The following is a 12,444-nucleotide window of genomic DNA, read 5'->3' as shown; positions in this document are numbered from 1 at the left end:
TTGCTGCAAAGTTTTAATGCCCAGCTCTCTCCATACTTCAAGAGTTCTATCAGCATCAATTATAGAAAAAAGGCTGGACTTATAAATATGTAAATATGGGTTATTTTTTGGAATATTACAGTGTTTTCTACAAGCCGTCCAAACTCTCCAAGCTCCATCTACAATCTTGAATCTGGTCTTCTTGAAGAAATTACGATTTGTTTCACTTACCATTAACCCCAGGGCCTTTCTGCCCAACAGCAATTCAAATATGGACGGAGGGGAGCGTTCTACTCCTCCCCTTAGGTCGTTGCCATTAGACTCTGCCTGAAAAAGCACTGACATTTGTGTCAGCAGGCACGTCCAGTGATAGATCCTTAAATTAGGGAGAGCTAAGCCTCCCCTATCTTTGGGGAGAGACAGCAGGTTGGTGGATCGTCTTATCTTTCCAAATTGCCAGATAAACTTAATAAAAGTTGACTCCAGGTTTGTAATATTTTTTTCCTCTAAAAACAGAGGAATAGCTCGAAATAGGTACAGAATCTTAGGAAACATTGTAATTTTAACTGCGTTTACTCTTCCAATCAGAGATAAATGTAGCCCGTCCCACCTTTTTAGCTCAGATTTAATTGATTTGATAAGTGGGGTATAATTTTCCTCCACAATTTTCTCGACTGACGCTTTGATTGTCACCCCCAGATAAACTGCTGCTTCTACAAATCTGGAATCAGCCTTCACGATCTTTTTCGTACAAATAACCTGGGTCTTGGATTCATTTAATAAATATCCTGACCTAGCGCCAAATTTTTTTGTTAAGTCGGACAAAACCTCCATTGCCTGCTGTGGTACTGGAGAAAACACCGCAATGTCGTCCGCATAAGCTAGAACTTTATTTTCATGCCCATTAAACATTACTGGTCTTAACCTTGGGCTTCCCAATATAGCCTGTATTAACGGATCGATATATAGGGAGAAGAGGATCGGAGAACACGGACATCCCTGGCGGGTTCCCCTCTTTATAGAAAACAGAGTCGATTTCTCCCCCATAACGGTCACACTGGCGACTGGATCTAGATACATCGCCTTTAATGCCTTAATGATTTTCTGTCCAAACCCTCTACCGGCTAAAATATCCCATAAGTAACTCCACACCACTCGGTCAAATGCCTTTTCTGCATCGAGCAGGATCATGGCCATCCCTCCCCCCGTAGCAGCATGAGCATCAAACAGGGCTATGGCTCTGCTGGTATGGTCCGTCGTGCCACGTCCCGGGACAAACCCATGCTGCCAGGGGGAGACAAGACCGCCTATGACCCTGCCCAACCTCACAGCCCATATCTTCGAATAAAGCTTGGTATCCGAGTTAATCAATGAGATAGGTCGGTAAGACCCCGGATTCTCGGTAGGTTTTCCTTTCTTATGGAAAATTATAATATTCGTCTCTTTCCATGACTCTGGGGTTTGACCTGTGTAAACTATCCCATTAAAGAGATCTACAAGTAAAATGATAATTTCAGCTTCAATACTTTTGTAGACCTCTAAGGGAATGCCGTCAGGTCCTGCTGCCTTCCCCGAGGCCAGCTCATGTAAAGCAGCTATAACCTCCGATTGAGTAATATCTTTATCTAATTCTTCTTGAGATACCTTATCTAGGAGCGGGCCTTGGTCTTCAATACCCTCTTGTTGCTCGCAATCACTACTCTCGTCATCATAGAGCTTTTGGTAGAATCCTCTGAAGACATGTAAAATATCCCTGGTTTCAGAATATTCAATATCGTTATCCACAATCTTTGAAATAGCATTTTTAGACCTCTCTTGTCTTAAGCGGAGAGCGAGGGCTCTACCTCCTTGTTCACCTGACTCATAGCGATTGACCCTAGTTGCTTTATACTCCCCTGCTGCTTTTTGTTTGATCACTCTATTTAATTCTGCTTTAATAGCAGTCAGAGTATTATAACAATGACTTCCATCACCACCAGAAGCTATAACTTTAACGTGATCCCCTTCGATCTCTAATAGTCTGTCAGTTATTTTGGATTCTTCTACTCTATCGTCTTTTTTCAATTTGGCTGAGAAGCTAATGGTCTCACCTCTTAAAACTGCTTTAAAAGATTCCCAGACTGTATTTCGGGAGGCACTAAATCGATTGGCATCAAAGAATGCTTCAGACCACAGCTTTAAGTGGGCTACAAACCTAGAATCCGTCAACAATCTTCTCTCAAAAGTCCACGAGGACTTTGCTCTTCTGAGCCCATTCATTTTATACTGAATTATCAGAGGATTGTGATCAGACAACACCTTTGGTAATCTAGTAATGGTGACTCTATTAATTTCTGATAAGGAGATAAATATATAATCCAATTTAGAATGTTTCTGGGCTGGGTTCGAAAAGTACGTAAAGCCAGAATTTAATGGGTTTTTAGTGCCCCAAACATCAACTAGTGCCAATGAGCTCATCAATGCCTTAATCGCCCTAAACACTCTAGGTTTCCGACCTCCATATTTTGAATTATCATGCCAATTGGCCGAAATATTAAGATCCCCACAGACTATTAACGGTCCTGGCCATCCCGCTAACTCTATCTCCAGGATATCAAAAATCTCTGGGTCATCGCCATTTGAACCGTAAATTGAACATAATGTTAGACCCATCTCTAGTTCCATGATGACCCACCTCCCATGACTATCGACCTTCGTTCTTTTAGCCTTGCCTAGCGATTTCCTAACCAATACAGCAACCCCCCCTAATCATTGTGGTTTGTGACGAACATGCAATCAACTCAAAACCGTTTAAGAACATAAGATTCCTCTTCGCCCAAGGGAGATGGGTCTCCTGGAGACAGAGTACATCAATCTTATTAAATTTGACAAAATGAGCCAGCCTTTGCCTCTTTCTCCAGTCGTTTAGACCTCCCACATTTAATGTACAAATATTACAGTTTGCCATCATATATTTTGCATTGTCTACCATGTAGGCCCAGTTGCTTCATATTTATAGTTATCTGCTTTTTTCTTCCGGACTTTCTCAACAACAAAACAGTAGTGCATTTTATATTCCCGTTTTCGATTTTTTGCCTGCTACACCTACCCCTCCACCTACCCCCTACCCACCCATCCCACCCCCCTACAACCCAGCCCGACACCCTCCACCCCCCCGACCTTCCCTGAGAGCTGGAAACACACCGAGATCAACACCCTACTGAAGAAACCCAAGGCAGACCTGAGCGAACTCAAAAACTTCAGGCCCATCTCCCTGCTTCCGTTCCCAGCTAGGGTCATCAAGAAGATAGTCAACATCCAGCTCACCCGCTACCTCGAAGACCACAGCATCCTAGACCCCTCCCAGTCAGGATTCCGCAGCAACCACAGCACCGAGACCGCCCTCATCGCCGCCACAGACGACATTAGGATCCTACTGGAAAGCGGCGAGACGGCGGCCTTCATCCTTCTAGACTGGACCTCCTTCCTCTCCGGCAGAACCCAGAGAGTCCGCCTCCCCTGTTCCGATTCGAAGCCTCCAAGATCAACTGCGGCGTCCCGCAGGGCTCCTCCCTCAGCCCGACGCTGTTCAACATCTACATGGCGCCCCTCGCACGCATCGCCTGACATCACAACCTCAACATAATCTCCTACGCCGACGACACGCAACTGATCCTCTCCCTCACCAAGGACCTTCTCACCGCCAAATCCAACCTCCACCAGGGAATGAAGGCTGTCACCGAATGGATAGATGGAGGATAGCCACCCTAAGCTGAACACAGACAAGACGGAGATCCTCATCCTCGGACCCAACCGCTCAGCATGGGATGACTCCTGGTGGCCCGCATCACTGGGGACACCCCCCCGCACCCACTAACCATGCATGCAACCTGGGAGTCATCCTCGACTCGAAACTCACCATGACCAAACAAGTCAAAGCTGTCTCCTCCACCTGCTTCAACACCCACCGGATACTCTGCAAGATCTACAGATGGATCCCGACAGACACAAGGAAAACAGCAAAGAATCCAAAATGCCTCTGCACGCCTGATCCTCAACGTCACGCGCCGTGACCACATCACCCCCACCTCAGGAACCTACACTGGCTCCCTGTCGACAAAAGAATCGACAGGAATCGAAGGAAGAAGGGGGTGTTAGTCCCCGAAACGCGTTGGCGATTTACTTATGAGGTGGAAGAGAAAGACAGGCTGCATCTTTGAAAGCTGTTGCTGAGTACCGTCGTGTGCCCTCCTGCTGCTTCAGGGCATCTTGGATTACATATATATATATATATATATATATATATATATATAGTGGTCATAGAGGACGAAAAGCAATGACATATAAAAAGCATATCCTTGCACAAAATAACCCCACATGGATAGCAGTGATGCGTCCAAGGCACCCACTGATGAGGTGGTTGTAAGTTCCAATCAAAAAGACCAAAATGGACTGTCCCCAGGGTATACCCAGTTGACCCCAGGAGCCACCCCTGATAACGATGCAGCCTATTCTTGGCTCAGTGATCCATTGGCTTAAGTGTTAAGCACCGATGCTCTGACCACATAAAACTCTTTTAACACATGGCTCCTCTGCGACACCCTTATCTTCCCCAAGTGCACCCCCGACAGCATGGAAGGTCGCTTTTTCAGGAGAAAAGAGACACCACAACCCTCCAATCTTTGAAAGATTACAAAAGTGCAAGTATATGTGCTGCGCATTAATGTGCAACAGGCGATCCACACAGCATTACACAACTAAGAAAAGGTTGTGTAGGAGGAACAACAAACGCAGGAGGACAGCGCAGGATTTATGTATAAGCTACACAAGCTATAGCTTGGGGCCCCCACTTTCTTGGGGGCCCCCAAAAAATATTATTAGTCCAAATGCTGCACGTCCGGGATGTCCCATACTCTTCACCCAATTTTTTTAGCACGTCTTTTCGAAGAACAAAGCGCTATTTGCCTAGAGCAGGGCAGGGTCTCCAACTCCAACCGGTCGATCGCGAGCTACCGGTAGTAGCTCGCCGACCCTCTGAGAGTAGCTCGCGCTGCTACCTAATTATTGAGATATCATATAAGGCTTTATAAGCATTGTATTTTGTAATCCTTCATTGTCTTTCACAGCTATCATCGCCCTTGCCTGCCCTCACACAAACCAGCTGCTCAGATTGGCTGAAGTGAGCTTGGCTGGGGCGGGCTGAGGAACGTGATCTTCTTCCTCTTAGTCTTGTGCCACCTGTCATTTCCGGGCTGGCACCGCGATTTGCAGCCTGAAATAGTACATCGCAGCCTGGAACCGCACTTCGCATTTGTTTTCGATCTGGGCCTCCCGGAGCAGCTGTGAGTTAAGTGGGCCCCTAACCGAGCAGTTGCAGAGTCTGTAAAATCAGGCAGTTATGAGGTAAGTGGGCCTCTAACTCAGCCGTAGCAGCGTTGATTAAATCGAAGGAATGCCTGAAAGGCCCCTTGATTTTAACGTTGGCTGTCTCTGCGCATTAGATCTGCCTTCAGTAATAGAGTGCAGGGGCAGGCAACGTTAAAATTAAAAGTCATTTTAGGTACTGGGCATCCGATGTTAAATGCAAGTTTCTTGTCTGCACTAATCCGCTTTCACTGACTTAACCACGCTTTCATTTGCCTTTGCGTAGTAGTCGGTGAAAGCAGCTCAGTGTATGCAAGTACCTTGGATTTTAACATCGGCTGCCATGCGTTAAGGAATAAAGCATGGTGCGGAAGCAGAGGTTAACATCAAAGGTCCTTACAGCCAGCAATTTTGAGATTGTTTCTTAGTATGATGGTTGCAAATTGCTCTGGAGAAAGATCTTTTTTTCAGCTGAAGAGGATAAAAATGAATTTATAACAATGACTCAGGATAAATTATGTTCCCTCAGTCCCATGTGCATAGAAAGCGACAAACTACGCAGTTTATCATTTGATGATGTCATCAGTGACTTTGCTCTGGCAAAGGCAAGAAAGAAAATATTTTAGTTTAATATAATGCCTTAATCCTTATAACATGTTTCAAGAGATTAGATAATAAGCCTTTGTAAATTGTGCCTTTTAAAAGAACTTTTGTTTCTTTTTACCAGAGTTTGCATTTTTAAGTTTGTTATGAATAAAAATGATTTTAAGTTAAAGATTTATTATTTCACTATCAATATACTTCTTAATTGTATTTCAGTTTAACCCTCTAGGTATCCGAAAATCATATTTGTCACTGACATAGTCACATAGAATATCTGGACTTATAAAGGGCCCCATATTTCAAATAGCTTAGGGCCTTATCAAGTCTAAATCCGGCGCTGCAGGAGGAGGTTGTCATATCCAGACTTATTATAGGAGGCCCGATGGTGTAGGTGCCATAGACAACTGGACTAGAGGAACAAGTATGAGTGCCAAGATCAGTGTTGGCACAGGCTTATTGGGATTGTGAAAGTATTCTACAGATAACGGCTGCATTCCATCACTGAATGGGTGCCGACTAGAGTAATGCTTGCTTTAGTCATATGGAAACTTGACTGACATCACCAAATGACACCTCCAAAGCGGTCATGGGACCATTAGGAATTTTCCTGCAATAACAATGTCTCTCCAAAGAGTTTGAAGCAAAACCCTACAACTGCCGAAGCCCACCTCTGACTCAGAAGGAAATGCCCAGCCAACAAAGAACATCAGTGGGAACAGACAATACTCCCAACTTTGCATCACAATCGCTCTGCAAAACAGAACTGTGGCAATTAAAGTCTATTATTAGAAGACAGATGTACATCTGGGCTGACACATTCATTTTAAGCTTCCTTGTTTTGCACAATCTAAATCTAAAGGCTTGTCTAGCCAACCCGCCTCAAATTATCGTGTGACCTCGGTGAGATCATCTCTTCGCATATCTAGTGCTAGTAGCTGTCTGTTCTGGATAGCAACAAGTGGGTGCAGAAAACTGATTTTGTCCAAGGCATGCACCTAGTGTGACTTGTAGAAGGCACGAAACATGTGCCTCCAGTATGTTGATGTAAAACAAGGTTCTCCAAAATAGGTCCTGGAGGACAAGATCCATGACAGATTTTTAAGATAACTACATTTATCTAAATGTGAATATGCTATAAATTGAGTGGTGTCATTGCAGACTAAGGCTCTTAGCATCTATCTCCTTCAGCCCTTCAAAGAGGGCATCTGACTACAGAATGGTGATTCTGTCATTCTGTGGCGAGCAGCTTTTGTGTGCCTCCCTCGATGCAGAATGGCCCCTAAGTATTACATATGTACATGCCAGTGGACATGACTGGTTCTATAGGATTTTTTAGATCTGTGTTTAGAAGCTGAAATGGGATTGCTTGTTGACCACTGTTCCAGATCTTGCATGTCCATAGGAGTCCAAGACTTTGGGCCAGATGTACGACTGTTTTTTGCAATCTCAAAAGGGTATTCAATCCTTTTATGACCGCAGAAAACGGTGGTGTTATGTGCCAACACTATTTTGCGAGTCAGAGACTCACAAGATAGCGTTTGCAACTCGCTATTAGGAAGGGGCGTGCCAAGGGTGTCCCTTCCTAATAGCGAGTCCAGATGGTATGTATTATTGTTTTGCAACCGCATTTGAGGTAGCAAAACACTCGACCCCAGCAGGCCACCATCCCTGTGAGTGCTAGCCATTCCCAATGGGGTCGCAAATTCGCTTAACTCATGAATATTGGTGAGGCATGCAATTTGCGACCCTATTGGGAAATGCAAACAGTGTCTGAGACACTGTTGTAAATTGTATTTTCAAGTCGCCAGTTGCAAAATGCAAGCATCGTACATCTGGCCTTAGCTGAAGAGTTCTTTCCTGGTCCAGTAGAAAACAGCAGTATATGTAGCAGTAGCTCATTCTAAGAACGGCAAGGTGTGGGCAGGGGAGATTAAAGAAGTGCTACTGTCAGTCACCCTTAAAGACATCTGGAAGCTCCATGCATTAGTGAGACAAATTGTTAACGGGATGCAATATACACATGATTGCCACTTTTAGAGCACTGCTTATGGAATGTGACCTAAAATTGATGTGTGAAACTTGTGTTTCGTTTCTCTTGACAGAAAGACGATTTCTACTGGGTTTGTTTCGGTGTCATTTGTACTTTAAAGCCCATGATAGCATCCCGGGAAAGTATTTTGTCCAGTCTCCGGTATCCCAGGAATTCCACCTTTACCTTAAGTAATGGTGTGTTGAGACAATTTAACCTATGGGAGCAGGCTTAATTTTTCCTGTTCTGTTCCATTTGGTGGCTTTTTCATCGAGAAGGGAGAACATTTAAAGTTGCAGGGATACTTGAATAGAGAAAACAAACTTTTAGTTGCACACATTTGGGGGCAGCATGGCCAAATAGGAAGCAACTTGCCCACGGAAATAGTGCCATTAGTGTTAAAAGTATCAAAGCATGCATTTCCCCCCCCCCCCCCTAATAGCTTCATTATATTTGCATTTCAAAGACTTGTTTTGATTGTTTCTTTCGAATTCTTATTTTCAACAGCTGTCAGATAATGCGATTGCCATGCCGAACAATTTGGAAAAGTTAATTCCTCCAAGTTCAATAGTACAGCGATAGATCCCGATTTAGGAAGTGTCAGAGATTTTATATTATTAAAAGGGTTTGAATCTGTGTAGAGTTTTAACAGCTGAAATGTTTTCTTATGCAAATTGTTGATGTCAGTTGTAGGGTCGAAAGCCCTTTGTACCATGTGACAACCTGCTCCTTATCATTCTTGCTGACCTAGGGCCCTATTATATAAAGGGTGCTCTTTCCCTGTTTGCACCCAGCTTACCTTAAAACAGGTGCACCAGGCGCTAACAAGGCAAGTGCAAGCTATTACATGGAATGCACTGACCCCAGGGCAGTCTCGAACTTGCGAAAAACTGAGTAAAAAACTGAGTAAACAAGCATTTGCAATGCAATAGGTCTCGCATTAGGAGAGTTTGAGCTATTGGTATTGTAAATGACAATTTTTTTTAATGTGTTGGTTTTGAAATTAGCGAAATTAATAGCTTTGTCATTGATAATGCCAATTGTTTTAACTTTTGCAAATGTGACACCTATAGCATTTGTAAAGCAAAATGTTTTGTTTTTATGTGACATATATGTATTGATATTACTAATAAGTGTCTTTTTTAATTTTTGTAAATAATTAATACTTAAATAAAAGTTATTGTAATGTTTAATGGCAGTAGTATAAACTGTTCTAATGAACTTTTGTGAAGATTATGTTCATTGTATTTTATTGTGACGAAAATCCAAGAACAGACGTGAAATATTAACATGTTTTTTGTGAAATTTGTAATAAAGCTTGAAACATTGAAAGAACACATTTGAACCAGTTGTTGTTGAATGGTTGCCCAGCTTGATGCTGTGTTGGCGCTGAGTGATGTTGTCTTTGCAACGAGTGATGCTGTGGTGCTGTTGAGTGACGTTGTGTTGGTGCGATAGATAGAGTGAGGGCGGTAGATAGATATAGTGAGGGCGATAGATAGAGTTTGGGCGATAGGTATATAGAGTGACGGCAATAGATAGCTAGAGTGCGATAGATAGATAGAGGGCGATTGTTAGATAGAGCGATGGCGATAGATAGAGGGTGCGCTAGATAGATAGCTAGATAGATAGATAGAGGGCGATAGAGTGAGGGCGATAGATTGATAGAGTGAGGGGCGATAGATAGAGTGAGGGCGATAGATAGATAGCATAACACTTACGACCACATAATTACATAACAAATATTTACAACACATATTTACACTCTACTCAATACAACATATCTACACTCCACATAATACCACTCATTACCACATATGCTTGTTTCAAGGGTTGTGGTCAGTTTCAGATATCGTACTGCAGTTAGTTTCACGTACTGTGATCAGTTTCAGGTATTGTGGCTGATTTGAAGAACTGTGGTCTGTTTTTTGTGTTGTGTAGTTAGTTTGAGGCAGACGTCGGACCTGTGGAACTGGGTTTGAGTCTCGGTAATGACGCTGAACATCCTGTGAGTCTCGGTAATGACGCTGAACATGGTAATGACGCTGAACATCCTGTGATTCTGGGCAAATCACTTAATCTCCCTGTGCCTAACAAAAATGAATGTGTGTCCTCCTGTAACGTAACTGGTGCTATGTAAAGCGCTCTGATACCCGATTCGGTTGCGGGTCAAGTTTGCGCTATATAAAACCCCCCCAATTTTTTTTTTTTTTTAATACCAACCGAGACAGACGAAAATAGCGAAAAGGCCGAAATAGGCACTAGAAAGATGCTGGTAGAGGGGGCAGCTAGAGGCGGCAAAGTATTAAAGGATAATAAGGAAAACAAGAGGGGGTGGGGGTACAAAAACTTTTGAGTAAAGAAAATGAGAGAATAAGCAAACCATCTGGCTGCAGAAGAGCTAAGAGAAACATGGGGCGAGCGAGAGAGCATGAGAAACCGGCGGGTGGAAGATCCCCTTTAAAGAGCATAGGAAATAAGAAAGTAAATGACACATCGGGATGAGTAAGAGAAACAGCAGGGATAAGATCACATTTGAGTATGGAAAATGAAAGAATAAGTCTGGTCTGGGTAGGGAGGAGAAACGGTAGTGAGAGTAGGAGAAACGGCGGTGTGAGTAAGAGAAGCAGCAGAGACCGAGTTAGACAGAGTCATACAGACAGTGTTACTGTTAGACAGTGTCAGATAGAGTTAGACAGTGTTAGACAGACAGACAGTCAGGCAGACCGAGTGAGACAGATAAACGTAGGTATAGTCAGACAGAGTAAGACAGACAGACAGTCTGACATATATAGTCATATAGATTGCCAGACAGAGGAATACAGAGAGACAGATTCAGATGAACAGAGCCAGACAGAGTCAGTCATTTTGATAGTCATTAGACAGATTCACAGTTAGTTAGACAGACAGTCAGTTAGACAGACCAAGTTAGTCATACAGATAGAGTTACCGTATTTTCCGGCGTATAAGACGACTTTTGAACCCCTGAAAATGTTTTTGAAAGTCGGGGGTCGTCTTATACGCCGGATGCCAAATCAATTATGGGTTTATCAAGAGCGCAGACTACTCCTGAAGGTGTCAGACTGCTTCTACATGCTTTTACCGGTATGCCACGGCCCCAACAAAATCAGCGAGGGGCTGATCTTGGATGCGAGTTCGAGCTGCACCATTTCCCGCCCACGCTCTCTAATCCGCCGTCCGTGCCCAGGGCCCAGTGCCAGAGCTCCCCCTCCCCGCGGGGGCTGAGGGGTATTGGAACGTTACTGTAAGGCGGGTAAAGTCCGCGCTATATAAAATCGCATACCGACACAAGCCCAAGCCGTATAAGACACTATGAAGGCACAGCTACCGTATTTACATTACACAGTGGAGCGGAACCGTTACTGTAAGGCGCTCTGACACAAACGGGTAAAGTCCGCGCTATATAAAATCGCATACCAACACAAGCCCAAGCCGTATAAGACACTCTGAAGGCACAGCTACCGTATTTACATTACACAGTGGAGCGGAACCGTTACTGTAAGGCGCTCTGACACAGACGGATCAAGTGACAATAGCGAGCAACCAAAATACATGAGGTAGCAATCGGTACATTACAGAAAAAAGTGATAAGTGTGCAGGTATAATACTGCAATAAATGGCAGACACTGCGCGATTGCTCTAAAGACAGGGCACTCAAACACTCCTGCCTAGACTGACCTGCACACGCGCCTCCAACCGCTTGCAGATCCCCAGGCAGATGAGGCAGCAGGATAAGGCAGCAGGAGGTCCTGAAATATAACAGGCAGCTCTGAAGATGGCGGCCCCCACTGTGTTCCACACGTGCTGATCTCTCTCTCCTTCCAGAAATCTCATGCTCATCGGAAGGAGGGGAGTGTCAGTACCACATGATCTCCTCAGTCCATGGAGATAGAAAGGGGACAAAACACACTACCCTTCTTTTTAAGGTTTTAATATGACTGATAGTTATATAATCTTTATTATTATGTTGAAATCTAACATAAGGTAGGTACCTTGTTTTGATACACACCTCAACTGCACTGTACAGTTTAATACAGTAAGGAGATGCTTGGGGAGGGCCTGTAGTGTGAGCACAGAGTTTGTATGCAGTGCACAGGAAGTACCGGTACCAGTACAGCACTTGCCGTGATTGGCTTGTTGTTGCAAAAGGAAAGGCAGTCTGGTGAGCAGATATTTACATGTTTACAGTACCAGTCCCTGTTCATACAGTATAGCAGCAATACATACAGTATGCAAATGGCTGACAGTCAAGAACCCATCATGGCTCCAGCAGCAGCAAGAAGAAAGAAATATGAAGCCAGTTACAAACTTAAAGTTGTAAATTTTGCCATGGAACATAATAACTGTGCTGCTGCAAGACAATATGGAGTAACTGAAAAGATGGTTCGGGCCTGGAAAGCAAATGAAAAAGCATTAAGGAGTATGCCAAGGGGTAAGTGTGCATTAAGAAGAGGCACCCCACATTGGCC

This window comes from Lissotriton helveticus, chromosome 1_1 (genome assembly GCF_964261635.1).
Source record: "Lissotriton helveticus chromosome 1_1, aLisHel1.1, whole genome shotgun sequence".
NCBI lineage: Eukaryota > Metazoa > Chordata > Amphibia > Caudata > Salamandridae > Lissotriton > Lissotriton helveticus.
Note: the sequence above shows the minus strand (reverse complement) of the source record.